Raw genomic sequence first — 21,457 nt, forward strand, 5'->3', positions numbered from 1 at the left:
CATAGCTTTATCAAGATTTCCAAGTGCAAGATCTTTTTATTCATAAGAGACCCTATTTATGTTGTATGAGAAATATTAATATTAATACAGAATCTTTTTTCACCAAATAAATGGGCTTCCTGACTTTAAAAAGCCTTCTAGACAAATACTAAAAGAGCAAAAATTCCAGTTGGTAAATGAAATGAAAACACATACCCTACCAAACCTTGGGTACAGGCCATTCAGGGTGATAATACAGAACCATTTATAATTCAACAAATGAAACCTGTCAACTGGTAATCACCACTTATCATAAAAAATAAGTAGCAATACACAGTAGGGGTCTCTTGGGTGCAAGTTAAATCCATGCAAGAAGGGGGTTTAGTGTTGTATTTCCAAATCAGATATGCAAATGAGAGATCTGGCCCAGCCAATCTCAAAGCTCCCTTGGTCTGGAATGGAGCTGCTCCCCTCTTCTAGTTATTCACACTGGAGTTAGGTTACATATTAGCACATTTCATCTAACAGGTACTCCAGAAACAAAAACGTAAACAAATGACCTGGAATGTGACCACACCTATTAGAATGTAGTTCAACAGATACCTTGTAAACCTTGTCATAAGATTTTTTTTGTTCTACAAAATATACTTTATTCCGCAAAATAAACATCTCAAAAGAAACATCTCACACATATTAACACTCCATATAATAAATAACAACGGCGTAACGGAGATTGATTGTCCGTTATCAATCTTTGCAAGTGGGGGCGGATTTGCGCAAATAAGAGAGTCCCTCCAAACCTACCACTCGCTATTGTCCTTTAATCCCTGTATAGGGCCCAAAGTCCTTTCCAGCGCTCCCTCGCCGTGGGGAAGCCCCATTTGGCGACTAGGCGCTTCGTCCTCCTCCTGAGGTCAGATGGGCTCCCGCAGCGCCCGACAGAGGTTGCAGTAGAAGATGCAGTCGAGTTTCAGGAGAAATGTGGGACATCTCGACCCCCTTCCTCGACCAGCTGACACATCCGGTTTCTCGTGATGTACTCGTACTTCCCGCCCCAGACGAAGCCACCACCGCCAGGTAAACCAAAGCCGGCAGGATCACTTTCCCTGTGTAGGACAGCGACCGCGTTTTCCACAGACCCAGCTTCGCGTTCACCTTGGCGATCCTCTTGGTCCAGTTGTTGGTCTCGTTGTCCTGGCTCTGGAAGGAAACCCCCAGTATTTTGAGGGGCTCCGTGCAGAGCTCGAGACCCTCCGGCGCCGTCGTCCTGTGCTTCCAGGGCCTGAAGAACTTCAGTTTGCTCTTTCGGCGGTTGAGTTTCGACCCCGAGACTCTGGAGTATTGCTCCATGACCTGCAGGGCCCTCCTCAACCCCCTGTCCGACCTCAGGAACAGCGTCGTGTCGTCGGCGTACTGGGAGATCTTCAGGGTTTCCCCCACGCCTCCCAAGATCTCCAGGCCGTCGATGACAGGGTCCCGTCTCACCGTCTCTGCCAAGAGCTCTTGAAGAGCAGGGAGCCCTCCCTCATGGTGTCTCCGAGTTTCCCCCGGCGGAAGATCTCCTGCGCCACTTCCACCAGGTCTTCCGCCAGGGTGTCCCAGAAGCAGGTGTAGAATTCCTTGGGGAGTCCGTCCGGCCCTGGCACCTTGCCATTCTCCATGGACAAGAGCACCGCCTTCAGCTCCTCGGCCGCAATCGGACCCTCCAAGTCCTCCCTCACCACCTCCGTCTGCTTTTCTGAAAAGAGCTCCGTGTAGAAAGCGGTGGCCGCTTCTACCTTGTCGCTCTCGCCCAGCAGTTCCTCTCCATTTCCCCGTCTCAGGCCGTGGATCACCCTCTTTTTCTGGGCTCTTCGGACCTGATTGAGTTTGCAGAGCCTCTCCTTCAGGTCCCGTGCCCGGGCTGAATTGAAGGCTCCTCCCCCGTTAGCCGAGCTGTACTCCTCCTCTAGTTGGCCCTGGAGTTGTGCAGCTTCCTTCCTCTCCCTGGCCACCTTCCGTCTGCAGTACGTCTGCGCCAGGGTTCAGGTCCTGTCTTTCACCGACTCCCACCATTCCACCATGGAGCTGTAGCCGTCTCTCAGATCGACCCAGCTCGCGTAGTCTTTACGGAACAGTGCCTTGAAGTCATCTTCCTCCAGTATCTCCCGGTTCAGCTTCCAGTACCCACGACCGAATGGCGGCAGGTTGGTGTTAGCCACCACCATCAATCGCTCGTGGTCGGAATACCCCTCCGGGGACACCGTCACCGACTCCAGGGAGCAGGTCGTGTGCAGATGTAGTCCAGGCGGCTGCACACTCCCTGGGAGTTTTTCCATGTCGTTCCGGTGTCGTTAGGGCAGCACCGTCTGAAACCGTCTACCAGGGAGAACTGCTTGAGTAGCGACTCCAGCTCTGCCGAGCTAGCATCGCTCCCCTTCTCCCGGTCGACGTTGAAGTCCCCGCCAAGCACCACCTGTCTGTTGGTGGTGCAGCAGCTGGCCAGGTCAGCAAACACTTCCTTCAGGATAGAGGGTTCTGTTGGAGCATAGACGTTAATTGCTCTCAACTTCTGCCCCCTCCAGTCGATGTCTACGACCAGGATCCGGCCCTGCACCACCGAGAAGGAGGAAACCAGCGTCATCTCTGGGTTTCCGAGGAGGATTCCCACTCCGGAAGAGTGGACCCCTCCTACGCTCCAGCATGATTCTCCCTTCGTCCATTCCCTGCTGAATGTCAGCTTGTCGCTTTCATCCTTCAGGTGGACCTCCTGTAAGAAACAAACTGAGAAAGACTTTGAGGCCAGATCATGAAAGACTCCCCGTCTTTTCACCGGGTCTCTTAGCCCTCTCACGTTAGTTGTTAGAAAGATAAGTTTCACAGTCATGATTAAACAAGTGAAAGTTGAACCTCCTCTCTTTGTGCTTACAGTGGAAAACTTGGGAGTCTACATCTGGGCACTGTTTAGCCTAGATGTAACTTCTCTCGTTCGGGTCCTGGGGGGAATATGCTGGGCTACCTCCAGGTCTCGCTGGGGACTGAAAGGTAAACATGCTGGACAGGTCCAGCCCTACCATCAGTCCCGGCTCCAGGGCGGCTTCAAAGTAATCCTAGTCTTCCTCGAGGATACTCTCCGCCACTGCTTCGGGAAGGCTTTTTTCTTCCCTTTCTCCAGGAGTTTCGGGGACCTCCAGTTGCTCCTGGGCCTTGGGGGAGGGGGGCTCCACTTCCTGGGCTGCCTCTTCCTGTTGTTCCTGGGCCTCAGGGGAGGGGGTTCCGACTTCCTGGGCTGCCTCCTCCTGTTGTCCGTGGGACTCGGGGGAGGGGGGTTCCGTTTCCTGGGCTGTCACTTCCTGTCATCTTTGGGCCTCGGGGGGGAGGGTTTCCATTTCCTGGGCTGCCTCCTCTGTTGGTTCCTGGGCCTCGGGGGAAGAAAGTTCTGTTTCCTCTAGGACGAGGAAACGGTTCTCCCTTACCATTCTTTTCTTTTGTCCTTCCGAAGGTGGATCCTCTTTCCCTTCTTGCTGGGAGTTATCCAGGGCCCTTCCTCCGGTCAGCCATTTTGTCCGTCGTCCTGGCGGCCATCTTGAGGCACTGGTGCGGCTGGGGTGTGGCCTCGGCAGTTTCGGTTCTCTGCAGGGGAGGTGCGGGTTCTTTGTTCTCACCTATCTCCCTTTGTCTTGAGACCGGTTTCTGCCGGTCGGCTTCCACCACCTGCGCAAACGAAGGTTTGCTTACCTTGCATTAGTGAAGGAGGTGTCCCTCGACGCCGCATCCATCGCACTTTTGCCAGGTGCCCCTCTTTGTTACAGTTGTGACATCTGACGATGTCACACGTGTTCTCCTTGTGGCCGGACTGTCTGCACTTCTTGCAGAAATCCAGCATCCTGGGGTAGTAAAGCTACCCCCTGTCAGCTCCGATGTTGAAGTGGGCCGGGGGGTGCTGGAAACCGTTGACGCCCTCTAGGTCCTCTTTCAGTGTCTTCTTGTCTGCCATCTGGAAAGGAGAAAAAAGAAAAAAGGAGAGAAAGAGAGAGAGCAAGGTCCTGTGGAGAGGAGGGTTTAGCTGCTAAAGGAGCAGCGAGGGAGCCCTGGCCTTTGTCCTTGTGGGCAAAGCCCAGCTAGGTGCAGGCGCAGGAGGAGAGAGAGGGAGGGAGCGGATAGTGCTTCCATGTCTCGAGGAAGAAAGTAAGCACCCCGGGCAGGCCACGAGTACCTACTCCCAGCCAAGAGGCCAAGGAGGCAGAGAGAGAGAAAGGGAGAGGGGAGAGGAGAGAGCAGAGAGAGAGAACGTTGCTGCCGGATCCTACCCAGCTCAGCTGCTGCTTGGCCTTAACCCCCTAGGCTCAACCTAGGGTGATACCAGCTCAAGCGCTCTTCAGGATCTTCGATCGCCTTCTAGAACTTTGGAAAGACAAGAACTGCGGGCATGCCACTTGAACTTGATCTTAGCCAAAAGGCCGATAAAATTTGATTCCAGCTCACTGGCCCTGCAAAACTTAGTTCAAGACTTTAAACTCTCAGACACATATAGATGTATATATCCCACAACAGCAGGATATACATGGTCAGGGAGGAATAGCAGCTCCAGAATTGACTATTGCTTTGTGTCAGAGAAAATGAAAGTTGTTGGGGTCACTCTTCAGCCTGTCTTCTTCTCAGATCATCAGATCATCAGGCTTTAGGGTGTAGAGTGGAACTCAAGGGCGGGACTGTCTTTGGCCCAGGCCTCTGGAAACTCAACACAAAGCTGCTAGAGAACGAGGGGATTAGTATCCCGCTACAAGGAGAAACTATCACAGTGGCTGTCCTTGCAGTGTCTGTATGGGTCAGTAGGAGAGTGGTGGGAGGAGGTGAAGGTGAGGACAAAGGCCTTTTTCATGGCTGAGGGAAGGAAGGCTGCTGCCAGACGGAGAGGAGTGCTAGCCAGGAAACAGAGGCAGCTGCAGGGTCTCTACACGATGCTGCACAGTGGCTTCGATGTGCTCGAGGATATCACCCTCTTAAAAAAGGACATCCGGAGCATAGCGAAAGAAAGTAGTCGAGGAGTGCTGTTAAGAAGCTGAGTGCAGTTCTTGGAAGAAAATGAGAAGTGTACTCGCTTCTTTTTCAGGAAAGTGGTAGGCTCCAAGTCTGTCATGGAAAGTGTAGTTGATGAGGAGGGAAGAGAGAGAACAGAGCCGAGTGCTATCCTCTCCTGCACCGAGGCCTTCTACTCAAGACTGTACAGCTCTACAGAGGTAAAGGATGAAGAAATTCATTTTTTTACCTCAAAGCTAGAAAACGTTTTGAGTGAAGAAGATAGGAAAGTACTTGAGAGGAATTTGACAGTAGAAATGCTGAAACAGGCTATGGAGAGCTTACAAAAGGGGAAAAATCCGGGTGCTGACGGGCTCCCTAAAGAATTTTACTGCACCTTTTGGGATCTGCTTCAGGATCCGCTACTGCTCCTATTCGAGGAAAACTATAAGACAGAATTGCTGCCTGACTCCTTAAGAGAAGGCACTATCTCTCTCTTGTTTAAGAAAGGAGCAAAGAATGACATAAAGAACTGGAGACCCTTCAACCTGTTAGGCATGGACACTAAGATTCTGTCCAAAGCCCTTTTCCTGCTCCTACAAAATGTAGTGGCCTCACTGGTAGGGAAAGAACAGACTTGTGGGATAGCAGGACGCCTGATGAGCGACAACCTGGCCTTGTTGAGGGATGTCTGTCTGTACTCAGAGGATCGCTCCCTCCCTCTGTGCATTTTAGGTGTAGACCTAGAAAAGGCCTTTGACCGCCTAAACCGGCAGTACTTAACATCGGTACTTGAGCACATGAAGTTTGGCCCCATCATGAGAAAGTGGATTAACCTGCTGTACACAGGTAGCAACAGCAGAGTAATGGTTAATGGCAATAGATCACGCCCCTTTGAAGTCTGTTCAGGGGTGAGGCAGGGCTGCCCATTATCCCCCTTGTTATTCGTTTTGGCTATGGAGCCCTTAGCCTGTGCCTTGCGCCAGGATCAGGCCATTAATGGGATACCAGTGCCTGGAAGTGGGGGAGGAGAGGTAAAGACATCTCTATACATGGATGACGTCACCCTGCTCCTCTCTGACAATGCCTCAATTAGCAGAGCTCTGCAGTGATGTGATCGTTTCTCTTTGGCTTCCTCTGCAAAAATTAACAAATCTAAGAGTGAGATTTTTTATCAGAACTGGAGGGAGCCAAAAGAAGGACATGACCTCAGGCTGCCAGAGAAGAGAATTAAGGTCCTGGGGGTGTATTTTGGAGAAGAGATGGGAACAGTAAATTGGCAGAACAAATTGCCAATCTTAAACAAAAAACTGATGCAATGGAAGGACCGAGACCTCACCATGACAGGTAAGGTGCTGGTCATCAAAGCCGAGCTCTTGCCTGTGAATTTTCTGGCTTCTACCTTCCCAATCCGACACCGTGTTGCGGCGGTGCTGAGGAGATTGATGTTTCAATTTCTATGGGGTGGGAAGCAGGAAAGACTCAGAAGGGAAATAATGTACAGGCCGCTACCCTCAGGGGGGAAGTCTGTCCCAGATATTGCTACGAAGCTGCTGTGCATTTTCCTGTCCTCTGTGCTGAGAGGCTTTGCAACAGCACCTGCAGCGCGTACCTGGACTTATTGTGCCAGGCTCTGGGTAGGTAGGGAGGTGTTCAGAGTGTGGGGTGTCAGACCCAAGCTAGATGTCCCACTCTCTGACACATGCCCTGCAATTTATGGGACAGTTAAAAGTTTTCTAAGATCTCACCCAATTCGCCATAATCCCCTCCGAGATGTCAGCGTCCAAAAACTGGAAGATTTCGTTGCACCCCAGAACAATAGGCAGACCCCTGTGGGCATTTTAACATCAGCCCAAACAAGGAAGGTGTGGAAACACACATCCTCTAAGTTTCTGTGCAACATTCACAGAGATTTAGCCTGGAGTGTCGTCCACCAGTGCTTACCGGTACGAACTTTCTTAGTTCTTAGGCCTCACCCCCAGCCCTCGCTGCGTTAGGGTGGGCTGCGGCGAGGAGGAGACTGTGACCCATCTCCTGTGGTCCTGCTTTTTTGCTAAGGCCTTCTGGGCACAGTTTGAAGATTGGTTGCAAGCTCTCTCGCCCCAATTTACCCTGACAGCTGCTTTCGTCATATACGGCATCTCTCCTGTCAAACTTCCCCCTGACGTGTTTGACAGGATCTGGGCCGTGGTGAACAGTGGGAAAGACGCCCTGTGGAGAGTGAGGAACATGGGGCTGTTCAAAGGCATCGAGGTCCCATTCAAGGCAGCAGGTAGCCTGGCCCTGTTCATCACCCGAGAGAACTATTACCTCAGAGATCTGTGGAGAGAAGGGAGGGAGGAAGCAGAAAATCTGTGGGAAATAGAGGGCATAGGTCAATATCTCAAGAAACTGTGAAAAACATTATCATGTTTAAGTAAAGAATGTGATTTGCTTCAGAAAAAAGAAATTGTTGCTATGTAACTGGTACCGTGTCAAAATGTAATAAGATGTGATCATATATACTGTTTTAAGTATGTATATTAATGTAAAGCATTTGTGATGCCCTGTATTTGATTGTGAAAAGGAAATAAAAGTTCTTAAAAATCGAAATCGAAATCGGTTCACCCAGAGCGAGGCTCGGCCATTGCACTCCAGCTGTGCTGACCCCTGCGAATTCCCCAAATGTGGGAATCTCGACTGCATCATTTCTGGTAGTGGGGGACTGTGTTCACGCTCTCCCCTGATGTGCTTGGTCCAATATCAGATACGGAAGAGTTACGACACCACGAGCTGCGATAGGATCCCAATTCGAAAGGAATTAATACAAATATATTAAAAAGCTTGAATAGTAAGATTGTAACTCCACTTTAAAACGTGGCAAGAAATAGACACATGGCAGGCTAAACCCTGGTAAGGACTCCAGTCCATCCCAGGGCAAAGATATAAAAAATAAACATATAGGCAGCACATATCAAGCCTTACAAGAAATCATTAACACCCTCAACACACACCACAGGTCCATTAAACTCAAATACACCAAGCATGGTAGCCTGATAGACTTCCTAGACACCACCACATACAAGGTTTCTTCCTTCAACAACACAGACAAACTGGACATCAAGGTATTTTTCAAAGACACATTTACACGGCTTACCGCACAAGGATAGCCTCCACCCAAAACATACTTTAAAAGGACTGGTAAAATCACAACTCCTACACTTCCACAAAATCTGTACACAACAACAAGACTTTGAGGAAGCCAAATACACACTCTTCCAAGCTTTATGCCAGAAAAGATACACACAAAGTTTCCTCAAAAATGTGGCACAAACATTTCTAAATAAAAAAACTCCAGATGACAGAAAAATACCCCTCAACACATCATATTCTCAACTCCAAAACCAACCAACCAAAAACCATGATATTAGAAAACACAAACATACTGAGGGAGCACAAAATCATATCTGCACACAAAAAAAAACAAAAACCTTCAGCATTAATTAGTCCAAAGCAAGCTAAAATCTGTACACAACAGATCATATAAACCAAGAGCCAAACATTTCATAACAGAAAACAACGATCCAAAACAAAGAAACTAAAGAAATCTTCCAGTTGCAAAGGGCACTCTCAGAAAACATCAATAACGCCATCTACAGCATCCAGTGCAAAAAGTGCAGGGTGACCTATGTGGGGGGAACGGGTAACTCCATCCGAACCCAGCTGACACAACACAGGTACATCAGGAACCACGGGACTGGAAAGCAACCCCAACTGGACAGAGACAGAAAGAAAGAAAAAGGAAAGGGAGTGGATCAAAAGACTTAATACTATCTTTACACAAGACCTGTACATCAGAAAAACTGGGAGGGTTTTAGTCGTTGGAAGGAGAGTCCTCTCCTCCTTGTCCCAGATGGTCCCCTCTCGGATAAAGTCTGGGAGAAGGAGCTTCGTTCCCCTCTCCTAACTAGCCAGATCCTACAGGGACTGGAACTCTTCACCATACTAACACGCAACAAACAGAAGAATAACTGAAACCAATCAGCTATGGAAACTCACACAGCTTGCACAGTCCAACTAGGGAGGAAAACAAAAGACCCTGATTGCCTATTGAGATGTTAATGGTCCATGCATAATCCCCACCAGGGAAAGCAGAAACCCATTCACCAACTGAAACTGCACCTACTCATACAGAAACGTACAGAAGGAACACAGACCATAGGATACAAACTAGCCCCCTAGGAGGAACTACAACACACTGCCCCTTACAAAACAGGATAAAAACAAGCCAGCATGGACACAGTGTTCCAGAACAATGCCTGAAGAAGACCCAGGCAGAAACATAGCGACACACAGAAAGGCAAGATAGTCTATCTATGGAGCCACAGATTCTACAGAGTTAAAGCTGCCTAACAGTGGAAACCTAACGGTGTCAACGAAGCTTTAGGCATTTAAATGGTAAGTATGGATCAATCCAGAGTTGACAATGCACGCAACCATATGGTCACCCTCCACACTGCCTACACAGCAAACATGTCAGACAGGATACCTTCCACCAAGGAACCAGGATCATCTACAAAATGATCCAAACAGTCCACCATTTACAAAACACAGCAGTTTTATTGGACGGGAGAACCGAGCACCCGCCAGCCTACGACGGAAGACCGAGGAACTCATAAAACCTGCTAAGCCACCTAAACTCACATATCTGAAGCTGGTAAGCAATGCCAAAAATTGGCTTCACACCACACTGCAGATCCTCGAAGAGCACTACAACGAAAATCTGTCATACAACTAGAGGATCTTGAGCTTCCCCACTGGGAGGAAGCTTTCACACTTACTTCCAACTGATCAAAGAAACATTATGGGAGGAAATTGCAGAACACCACCTTTGGACCCTACAGTACACAAACTATCAATACTGGGTTAGGGAAGGACACTCGGGCAGATCAAATTATCACAGCAGTTTTTAAATTCTACAACGGCTTCTACTGGAAAGACTGCGAACAAGACCAAGTAAGAGTTAAGTTGTTTTATAAAGTCATTATTTTAGAGCAAGGTATAATTCTGATAAAAATACAATAAACAATATGGTGAAGCTATTGGAGAGAAAATTAAGCCTCGGTTAAGAAACTGAAACAGTCTTGACTTGTTCCTTTACACAAAAGTTATTTATTTTCAAAAGAGACCCATGAGGATTCCTCTGGTGTGCAAGACCTGCCTGAAGACATTTGACCAGTTTCCTCTTCACCTAAAGAGGGTGTGTATGAAATGAGCCTCAGCAGAGGAGATCAGCAAGGTCCTTCTCCAGGCCAGGAAGGACTTGTTGAATCACTTGAGGAATCGGCAGGTCAGGGATTGCAAGAGCATAGGGCTCATGTGTGGTGAGAATGTGAGACTGGCGGAGTCCATGGACTGTTTTATGTGGAATCTTGAAGACACATCAGCAAGGTAAGATATTTAGAATTTATAAGGGTTCTTCTGTTTCATTTCTAACCTTTACCTTTATGTAAGGGTATGTTAAAATGATATACCAGTGGTCCAGATGCCCTGAGCAAGAGGCTGCTGTCCAGGAGGAAGAGATGCCAGAGACTGAAGTGGAAGAGGAAGGGGAAGATGTGAGTTCTGGAGAACATTCTATTTTTTCCAAATGTATCTTTTGTTTTATACTTGTATTCTAGTTTGTCTTAGAAGTAAAAATGTTTAAATGTGTATTTTGTATTCCTTCTGTCCCCCCAGTTCTTAAAAGCCATCAGCAGGCTTTCAGGAAGATGGTGACCCAGGCTGGACTGGACAGAACGCACTCCCTGGATGCTCCTCACCTGGCTGGGTTTAAACAGGACCTTACCAAGGATCTTGGAGTGGCAGATTGCTCTCAGGAGGTATTTATTTTTTAAAGGCATTTAAAATTGAGCAGTGATATTTCCATAGCACACGTTTTTACTCCTTAGCTTAAAATTCACCCATGTGAAATCTCAGCCATAAACATAGTGACTCTACATTTATCAGGTAGAAAATGTTTCAAGATTCCTGTTTTTATGGATCCATCTGCATCTTCCTTAAACTTTGTAAAGGGCCTATCCAAAACAACAATTATTGTAACTAAATGAAGACCACTGGACTGTCTCACCAAATCATTGCTAATTATATTAAGAACATAAACCATTTTCCGGGCTACATCCTAAATGATATCAGTGTGAAAGTAGAGGATCCCAGCCTGGCTAACCTCATCATCAACTTCCAAAGTATCCTAAAGGATATTCAGAAGAAGAACAGTAAGAATGTTGCCAAGAGATTACTAAAATTAGGTCATTTTCATTATAAAACTTCTTTCAGTTGTACTTTTAATTTGAATACAAAAAAAGTTGATGAGTACGAATTTCTCAAACAGATATAGACAGTTGCAGAGTCCAGAACCAAGTACGAAGGATTGCTGGAAGGTGTTGATGGTTGCAAAGAGAGATGTGTTGCACAGACTGGGCAAGACATCACCTTGCCTGAGCAGCTTCTTGTACTGTATTACCTGCAGGCCTTTCTCCACCTGAAGCACCTGCAGCACCCAGGGGTGGTAAAGAACATGTTAAATCTTTGCGCATAGCGCTCCTTTGGAAGTACTTTGTCCAAGTTCAAAAGCAATCGTGGGATTTACTTCATGCGTGCAAAAAGCATGCCTCGCACGACAGATTTAAATGGGGAATGGAGCCTGCTTCTTGCTGTTTTTCCTGTGGTTGCAGTTACAAAGTTGATCGTGCTTTCACATTCTGTTATCAGTATTCACTGGCTGAGCTTTATCAGTTGGTTCGTAAAGGAATCTCTGCTTCGGTTCCAGAAAAGTCATCTGTAGTGTGTTTTTTTCCGTGCCCATGGCAGTCTTTTAAAGCTGGTAGTAATGGCGGCGAAGTTAATTTTTTATCCTCTTTAAAAGAATAAGGACGGGCTGGGGCGAGCTCCATTTACCACTCTTTCAGCTAACCGCCGAACTCGCGAACTGATTACACTGCAGAGCCACAGGCGCCTCGCTTTTCTCCATTCTCTGGGTTAGGGTGAAAAAAAAACTTTGCTGGTATTAGCTGGCCTGCTGGGAGTACCTCTTCTTCACTGATAAGCAAGATTTGTGTTTCATCTTTCGCAAGCTGTATAGATTTCTTTCAAAACAAGTTGTTCCAGAAAGGAAACGAACACTTGCATGCACCTGAATTAAAAGGCATGGGATTTGCCCGTAAGGATACATTCTGTACAGTAAGACAGGAAGAAAGGCACCGCTGGGAATCGGACCCAGGATCTCCTGTTTACTAGACAGGCGCTTTAGCCAACTAAGCCACGGCGCCGGCAAAGTGCTGTCCTTTGACAGCCACATGGACACGTCTCAACTGCTCTGAGACATCTGCATTCGGTGTGCACCGAGCCTGCTCGCCTTGCAAGTTTCCTCATTTACATGCGATAGCTCCACCACTAAGAGAAAGGATGAGAAATGGCTTTTATCTGGCACTTTTCATGTCAGAGGATCTCAATCTGCTTTCCGTGTACAAGAGGATGTCCAACTCATGTAGCTAAAGACGTAGACGACAGTGCTCCACTGAAATCTTGATCTCACAACCCTCGGCATGACTCCGCTGTGTTCTGCTTTAGACAAAGGGGGGAAAAGACTTCTTTCATCACACGTTTTGCACTGTTTACGGTGTTTGCAGTGCTCTTTCTTAAATGAAAACCAGGAATCGGCACCATATGAGGTGAGACTAGATAATATTGGATCAAGTAGCCTCGCCATTCCATGCGTGACGTGCGCAAAGTGTAATTCCTGTCTTTATAGTGTGCTTGTTAGAGACTTAGCTGGCACCCAGAGCGCTTTAAATCCGGGAGTCAGCAGCCCAAGACAATAGAGCTTCCTTCGTCTATGTTTTTTGCGTGATGGGGGAAACCATGCGTGTGCTGCAAACGATCTTAGTATCGAAGTGCCGTCCCACATAACCGATCCGAACAATCTGCTTTACAGAGGAGCACTGCCGGAGCTTATCGTTGGCAAACTGAAGACCAGGCTGACCTCTTCTGTGACTCTTGAACACTGAGTCTCAAGGTTGTGAATTCAAGCTCCACGGTGGCGGGAAATTCCATAGGTAATGATCACATTTTCTTGCATGCTAATCAAAAGAAATATTAAGAAACTTTTCCCGATACCAGTTTTTTACAAAAGTAAAGGCACACGGCACATGTGTGCCACATCACGTCCGAGTTTAGTGACAACTACCTCAGAGATTGTAAGCTGGGTAGTTTCAGATCAGATCACTTTTTGTATCAAAGGTTCAAGCAAACCCGAATACTTTTGCAAGAGACATTTCAGAATCCCAGTCAAATCCAGTACGATTGCTGGATCCTTTGAATTCGACTGAACTATAGCACAGATCTGCAGTCCACCATTAGAATACTGTGGGTGTGCTGTATAAGCCATACCGCCCAAAATAGTTCTAAAACAGGAGACGCATCCTCGTTTAGGAATGTGGTATAAAGTGAAATGGTCTGGGAAGAGTCCTACGTTTGAACAGTTCAAAATAGACGTCAAGGGGTATTTACGGACTCTTTCGAAATGTACGAACAAGCTGTGCGGACCTTATCTTTATTTACCTTGTGTAATCGTTTTTCATAAAGTGTAATTGTATTATAGCATGTGCCCCTGACGATTTTCTTGATACGTTATATGTGCTCTTGTTTGTATTGTATGTAGTTTTGTTGTTCAAATAAAACGTAAAAGACACAACTTTCCGGATGCGGCTGCTTTAAAAATAAAATGACATCAAGGGTGCTGTACGCAGAGGTCTGAAACCTGCTCCACAGAAGATCTTTATCCAGAGGTGTTAAAGAAGTCGAGATCTCGCCATGAGAGGGGAAGCATCTCAGAAAAAGCAGGTGCAGTCGGTTCCACGGTCATAACGCCACTAAGTCGGGCGACAAGAGCAAAACCCACCCGGCTTCCTCCGGGCAAGTAATGAGACAAAGAGACAACGCACAGTGGGTAGCGTGGCCGAGCGGTCTAAGGCGCTGGATTAAGGCTCCAGTCTCTTCGGGGGCGTGGGTTCGAATCCCACCGCTGCCAGGTGCGTCTGTCGAGACCCCCTTTCAGCTGGCTTCAGACGAAAGGGAGGGAACTGCTTTTTGGCAGTCTCTCGAGAAACTAAGCAAAGTGTTTAAAGATACTTTCTCAGCTTGACTTCAAGGCACAAAACAAAAACCTTCTTGCGTCCTCTCAACCCAAAAGCGCTTTGCCACTTTTTGCGTTATGCAGGGAACGACGTCTGCCCAGATCACTTTTGTGTCAATGCAAATCGTAGTGTGCCCTCCGTTTTAATGTTGGCTGTGCTGGCGTGCTGCTTCTGTCTGTGAAACTTGAATGTTCTGCTTCTTCACACCAAATCATCGGCGGGGGTTGAGCATGTTAAATCTTTGCGCATAGCGCTCCTTTGGAAGTACTTTGTCCAAGTTCAAAAGCGATCGTGGGATTTACTTCATGCGTGCCAAAAAGCATGCCTCGCATGACAGATTTAAATGGGGAATGGAGCCTGCTTCTTGCTGTTTTTCCTGTGGTTGCAGTTACAAAGTTGATCGTGCTTTCACATTCTGTTAACAGTATTCACTGGCTGAGCTTTATCAGTTGGTTCGTAAAGGAATCTCTGCTTCGGTTCCAGAAAAGTCATCTGTGGTGTGTTTTTTTCCGTGCCCATGGCAGTCTTTTAAAGCTGGTAGTAGTGGCGGCGAAGTTAATTTTTTATCCTCTTTAAAAGAATAAGGACGGGCTGGGGCGAGCTCCATTTACCACTCTTTCAGCTAACCGCCGAACTCCCGAACTGATTACACTGCAGAGCCACAGGCGCCTCGCTTTTCTCCATTCTCTGGGTCAGGGTGAAAAAAAACTTGCTGGTATTAGCTGGCCTGCTGGGAGCACCTCTTCTTCACTGATAAGCAAGATTTGTGTTTCATCTTTCTCAAGCTGTATAGATTTCTTTCAAAACAAGTTGTTCCAGAAAGGAAACGAACACTTGCATTCACCTGAATTAAAAGGCATGGGATTTGCCCGTAAGGATACATTCTGTACAGTAAGACAGGAAGAAAGGCACCGCTGGGAATCGGACCCAGGATCTCCTGTTTACTAGACAGGCGCTTTAGCCAACTAAGCCACGGCGCCGGCAAAGTGCTGTCCTTTGACAGCCACATGGACACGTCTCAACTGCTCTGAGACATCTGCATTCGGTGTGCACCGAGCCTGCTCGCCTTGCAAGTTTCCTCATTTACATGCGATAGCTCCACCACTAAGAGAAAGGATGAGAAATGGCTTTTATCTGGCACTTTTCATGTCAGAGGATCTCAATCTGCTTTCCGTGTACAAGAGGATGTCCAACTCATGTAGCTAAAGACGTAGACGACAGTGCTCCACTGAAATCTTGATCTCACAACCCTCGGCATGACTCCTCTGTGTTCTGCTTTAGACAAAGGGGGGAAAAGACTTCTTTCATCACACGTTTTGCACTGTTTACGGTGTTTGCAGTGCTCTTTCTTAAATGAAAACCAGGAATCGGCACCATATGAGGTGAGACTAGATAATATTAGATCAAGTAGCCTCGCCATTCCATGCGTGACGTGCGCAAAGTGTAATTCCTGTCTTTATAGTGTGCTTGTTTTAGACTTAGCTGGCACCCAGAGCGCTTTAAATCCGGGAGTCAGCAGCCCAAGACAATAGAGCTTCCTTCGTCTATGTTTTTTGCGTGAAGGGGGAAACCATGCGTGTGCTGCAAACGATCTTAGTATCGAAGTGCCGTCCCACATAACCGATCCGAACAATCTGCTTTACAGAGGAGCACTGCCGGAGCTTATCGTTGGCAAACTGAAGACCAGGCTGACCTCTTCTGTGACTCTTGAACACTGAGTCTCAAGGTTGTGAATTCAAGCTCCACGCTGGCGGGAAATTCCATAGGTAATGATCACATTTTCTTGCATGCTAATCAAAAGAAATATTAAGAAACTTTTCCCGATACCAGTTTTTTACAAAAGTAAAGGCACACGGCACATGTGTGCCACATCACGTCCGAGTTTAGTGACAACTACCTCAGAGATTGTAAGCTGGGTAGTTTCAGATCAGATCACTTTTTGTATCAAAGGTTCAAGCAAACCCGAATACTTTTGCAAGAGACATTTCAGAATCCCAGTCAAATCCAGTACGATTGCTGGATCCTTTGAATTCGACTGAACTATAGCACAGATCTGCAGTCCACCATTAGAATACTGTGGGTGTGCTGTATAAGCCATACCGCCCAAAATAGTTCTAAAACAGGAGAAGCATCCTCGTTTAGGAATGTGGTATAAAGTGAAATGGTCTGGGAAGAGTCCTACGTTTGAACAGTTCAAAATAGACGTCAAGGGGTATTTACGGACTCTTTCGAAATGTAAGAACAAGCTGTGCGGACCTTATCTTTATTTACCTTGTGTAATCGTTTTTCATAAAGTGTAATTGTATTATAGCATGTGCCCCTGACGATTTTCTTGATACGTTATATGTGCTCTTGTTTGTATTGTATGTAGTTTTGTTGTTCAAATAAAACGTAAAAGACACAACTTTCCGGATGCGGCTGCTGTAAAAATAAAATGACATCAAGGGTGCTGTACGCAGAGGTCTGAAACCTGCTCCACAGAAGATCTTTATCCAGAGGTGTTAAAGAAGTCGAGATCTCGCCATGAGAGGGGAAGCATCTCAGAAAAAGCAGGTGCAGTCGGTTCCACGGTCATAACGCCACTAAGTCGGGCGACAAGAGCAAAACCCACCCGGCTTCCTCCGGGCAAGTAATGAGACAAAGAAACAACACACAGTGGGTAGCGTGGCCGAGCGGTCTAAGGCGCTGGATTAAGGCTCCAGTCTCTTCGGGGGCGTGGGTTCGGATCCCACCGCTGCCAGGTGCTTCTGTCGAGACCCCCTTTCAGCTGGCTTCAGACGAAAGGGAGGGAACTGCTTTTTGGCAGTCTCTCGAGAAACTAAGCAAAGTGTTTAAAGATACTTTCTCAGCTTGACATCAAGGCACAAAACAAAAACCTTCTTGCGTCCTCTCAACCCAAAAGCGCTTTGCCACTTTTTGCGTTATGCAGGGAACGACGTCTGCCCAGATCACTTTTGTGTCAATGCAAATCGTAGTGTGCCCTCCGTTTTAATGTTGGCTGTGCTGGCGTGCTGCTTCTGTCTGTGAAACTTGAATGTTCTGCTTCTTCACACCAAATCATCGGGGGGGGTTGAGCTTGTTAAATCTTTGCGTACCCGACCACCACTGCATCATACAGCTGCCAGGGCACCTCACCGTGTCAGGCCACCACTGTGTCACACATATTTCAGCACGATATATTTTATGGATATTATGGAATATAATGGATGGATATCTTAGTTATCTTTCTAGTTCACAGGTTTGCATGCATAATTTAATTTTGAAAGCCACTGAGACATCAGGTACTACTGTTGTATTTATGAAAAAAAAACAAAACAAAAAACATACTAACAACTGTGCCATCCTACTCCTTAGTTAATACATTTTATTATTCATAAACAGTTAACATTGTTAGCAAAATATTTTGAATTATATTTAACCCTATTTTTTCTTTAGTTTTGTATTTAACTTATTATATGATAGTCAGACTTAATGTATATTGGAACAATGAAAATATATTTTTACAAGATTTTACATTAAGCACTTAAAATTAATATGGATAATAATAGTAAACTGTAACATTCTGTAACAAGATCGGTTAAACTGCGAAGAAAATGCTTTCAGAGAAAATGTTTCAGGTGTGAAGAACATAGATCTCCAATGCAATTTCAACCAAACCTGTTCCCACACACCCTGCCCCCACTACCATTAGAATATACACAAACATTTTAGCGTTTCATTCTGAGCAGAAGACCCTCACACCTGAAGAGTGCTGGCTGTGACGAATTAAACCAGTTTTACAGGTTTCAATCACAGACCATGTGACATGGGAGTCAGGAAACTAACACACAGCGCCACTGGATTTGATAACGCTATAAAAACGCTATAAAATAATGTGACTTGGCACAGAACAAGTTTACAGCACAGTACAAAAATAAATGCTGACCATGACTTTAGAAGCATAAATTGCCTTACACTCAATTTAAACACAAGCTGTCTTTAGCCCTCTAAGCTGGTTCATACAGAAATGTAGAGATCCAGGCTCAGAACACACAGCTTCATTAGCGAATACATATGCAGGACAACTAGAGAAGACGTTTTACAGAGGATGGATTTTTGAAACATCCCATCAGTGACATCACTGAAGTCAACTCCTAGGTACTGTAACTGTCGTGTGGATAGTTTCACAAGAATCAGACAAAGGTTTAAGCATCGCTTGTTCTAGATAAAACTGCAAAAAAAAAAACAACAACCAATAATTAACTTCTTTGCGGCTCTGTTTGCCCAAATCATATATTCACAACGTGAAATCTAGAAAATAATATTACGTAACCAAAATCCGCAATATGGAAACAGAACCTGTGTAATTGTTGATAGATGATGTACACGTAACATTTTTTCAAGACGAAATACAACATTTAAAAAATGACTTGTATGTACTTGATATCTCTAATCAATCCACGGGGACATTGTTAAAAGCAGAGTCCCCGCACAAAACGAAACTAAAACACATACCGTTTCGCGCTTCTTATTAGTTGCTCAAAAGTAATTTGAAATGCATAATATGCATAATATAAACCTAGAAACATATACGTGAGCAGTACTTAAGCACTGTAGTATCGGTGTTAAGACATACCTTTCAAATACTGTAAATCAAGTTAAAAATATCTCAAGACCGATTCTGGTCATAATGAAACCATGTTTCGTGTATGTTTTCTTTTTCATCTTGAAATAACTCATTTCTAAATACCTTTTTCACTGTTAACATCTTGCAGCAACTCTGCAACAAAACATACACTCTGACAGTTCATCCTGCTACCAACATTAAATAAAACAAATCTTAAGATTTCTATATTTATGTCTTTATTTAGTGGTTTCATTAGTGACAAAGGCTAAACTTTCTTGGAAAAATGTCTTTTATGTGTTGCGGAAAAAACTGACTTGCTTTAACAAAATATGTTTACAAATCCTTTCACCTGGCATTTTCGTAGTTAGAAATTATGGAACGGTCTGTTAAAAGCAAGGAAGTGTTTATGTCCGTTGCAGTTCTTTTGCAACATGAATTTAATTATATTGTTATTAATTTCTTGAGATACTCGATTCCATATTATATTACCTTTTAATAAAATTCTAAAAGTATGCTTGTTGACTACGGTATCACGTTAGTTAAAGACTTCGAAGCTTACAATGTTTAGGGAGAAATGGAATACTGGTGTGTATTTTTTTCTTTAAAGTACCGAGACCAGCCATATACTGTATGTTTATGTTCCAAAATTAATATAGTTTATGGCCTTCACACGCGTTACAGTATGCTCCTATTCTTTTTATGCTCAGCTACTAAGATTTCCCTTCAGTGGTAAAATTAGATATGAATATTCAATACTTAAACGGGCACAGTTAAGACATTAAATATACATATACATACTGTATACAGTACAGTTTGCATACGGTAATATGTTTATGTTACGCGATTAAAAAATAAATAAATAAAAATGAGGAGTCCAGCACCAGCTGGATTTGAACACACAACCTGCCAGTTGGTAGTCATGCACCTAGACCAGTAGGCTACAAGACAGCTCGCATGAACAGGCAGGCGAAACAGCCCTACAGAGCCCTGTCGCAGTACATGGATATAATCATACCGTTATTAAATTCTTGAGATACGCGATTCCATATTATATTCCCTTTTAATCAAATTCTAAAAGTATGCTTGTTGACTCCGGTATCACGTTAGTTAAAGACTTCGAAGCTTACAATGTTTAGGGAGAAATGGAATACTGGTGTGTATTTTTTTCTTTAAAGTACCAAGACCAGCTATATACTGTATGTTTATGTTCCAAAATTAATATCGTTTATGGCCTTCACACGCGTTACAGTATGCTCCTATTCTTTTTATGCTCAGCTACTAAGATTTCCCTTCAGTGGTAAAATTCAATATCTACAACGGGCACAGTAAAGACGTTTACAGTAAGTCTTTCTACGACAGACCAACGGACCACGAGTGCCCCTGTCGGTCAACCAATCACGCACCGCGGTATTTTGCGTCATCGCGCGTCACGATGCACGACGCCGTAGCCAATTACCTCCGGTACGTGTCTGTACCGCGCACTTTGAATGGCTGCATCTGTAAGGAGATTGGAAAATATAAGAGCGTCTGAAACGTATAAGTACAGTACAGGTGGACGTAAAAGTAGTTAGATAAACAGTTTTTGTATTTTTATACAATTAGTTGCAATAGTGGAAACAATTTGGATTTTTTCGAATGTCTCGAAACCAGACATGCTGAAACGCTGTAGGTTTAGAATCGAGACTGGGGAGAATAACATCTTGTGAGAAGATCTGTTTACCTAACGATTAGATCCTGTAAATCCCTTGTAGCCTCCCTAAGTCTGTCCCAGTCCAGTGGATAAAAATGTATTGTTAATGGAGTGTTGGTTTCTCTGTTAGGGGATACTGGAGCACTACTGTCATGCTTGTTTCACTCCTCTGTTCAACAGTGTGCTATAGAGTAATGTATATGGGGAGATGGCAGGAAGCCACAGGAGTATTGGGGCAGCAAGTTTTACTTACCGAGTACCAGATTTTAATGGGTGGTTTTATCCCAGATCTATTGGGTTGGAATATTATGCATTACAAAGAATGACTATCCAGAACAGGGTATCACGTGGCTTCAAGTGACTGTGATCACTCAGTATGTTGATGGTATTCTGAGTGCTTCCCCTGACGAGGAAACCCACAAGTCTGAGTTGCTTCAGCTTTAGAGTGTCTAATATTAAGCAGTTATAATAAGGCCCTTTTGTGTCGAGCATTGTGGAATTTTAACAGGGCCAGGGTGCAATGTTTTTACGGGATGAGCACAACTTTTAACAGATCTGCTTAAGGGGGGAGTGCAGTACAAGGACAAGATTGCCTTGGTTCCAGCAGCAAAAGCCGCCTGTAATAATTTGAAACAAGCTCTCTTACAGGTGCTGAGACTGGGGTTTCCTCAGATGGATCAACCATTCCTTTATATGTAAGTGTGGACAAAGGGTTACTGTATATGTATATAATGTATGTATTTGTTGCATGTAGGCCACAATTCTGGATGGCTATGGAGAAATAGGATTCTCTCACAACTGCAGGGACTCCAGTTAAGAATACTGGGCTTGTCTCTGAACTGATTTGTAGTTTTACAGCTGCCGACAGAAGCAGCTTGAGTAAGGTGTAAATAACACAATAAATAAAGAATTCCAGTAACTCAAGGTAACAACCATGCAGATGCAGATGCCAGACGAGCGGCACTGGGAGAGCGGGAGTCTGAGACCCCTGTGAAACCTCTATTGGGGAAA

The 21,457-nt window shown here is 45.2% G+C and overlaps 5 non-coding genes and 1 pseudogene across 5 annotated transcripts; 3 read left to right on the top strand and 3 right to left on the bottom strand.

Annotated features, from left to right (window-relative positions):
- Positions 1-110: 110 nt before the first annotated feature.
- LOC138243844 (U7 small nuclear RNA) lies at positions 111-168 on the bottom strand. The gene has a single exon (XR_011192462.1). It is a non-coding gene; the product is annotated as a U7 small nuclear RNA (small nuclear RNA).
- Positions 169-7,548: 7,380 nt separating this feature from the next.
- On the top strand, positions 7,549-7,702 carry LOC138243707 (U1 spliceosomal RNA; annotated as a pseudogene).
- A 4,508-nt stretch (positions 7,703-12,210) lies between these two features.
- On the bottom strand, positions 12,211-12,284 carry trnat-agu (transfer RNA threonine (anticodon AGU)). Its single transcript has one exon. It is a non-coding gene; the product is annotated as a tRNA-Thr (tRNA).
- A 1,678-nt stretch (positions 12,285-13,962) lies between these two features.
- Positions 13,963-14,044, top strand: trnal-aag (transfer RNA leucine (anticodon AAG)). Its single transcript has one exon. It is a non-coding gene; the product is annotated as a tRNA-Leu (tRNA).
- A 1,012-nt stretch (positions 14,045-15,056) lies between these two features.
- On the bottom strand, positions 15,057-15,130 carry trnat-agu (transfer RNA threonine (anticodon AGU)). Its single transcript has one exon. It is a non-coding gene; the product is annotated as a tRNA-Thr (tRNA).
- Positions 15,131-16,808: 1,678 nt separating this feature from the next.
- trnal-aag (transfer RNA leucine (anticodon AAG)) lies at positions 16,809-16,890 on the top strand. Its single transcript has one exon. It is a non-coding gene; the product is annotated as a tRNA-Leu (tRNA).
- The last annotated feature ends 4,567 nt before the right edge of the window (positions 16,891-21,457 follow it).

Source organism: Lepisosteus oculatus, chromosome 14, assembly GCF_040954835.1.
Source record: "Lepisosteus oculatus isolate fLepOcu1 chromosome 14, fLepOcu1.hap2, whole genome shotgun sequence".
Lineage (NCBI taxonomy): Eukaryota > Metazoa > Chordata > Actinopteri > Semionotiformes > Lepisosteidae > Lepisosteus > Lepisosteus oculatus.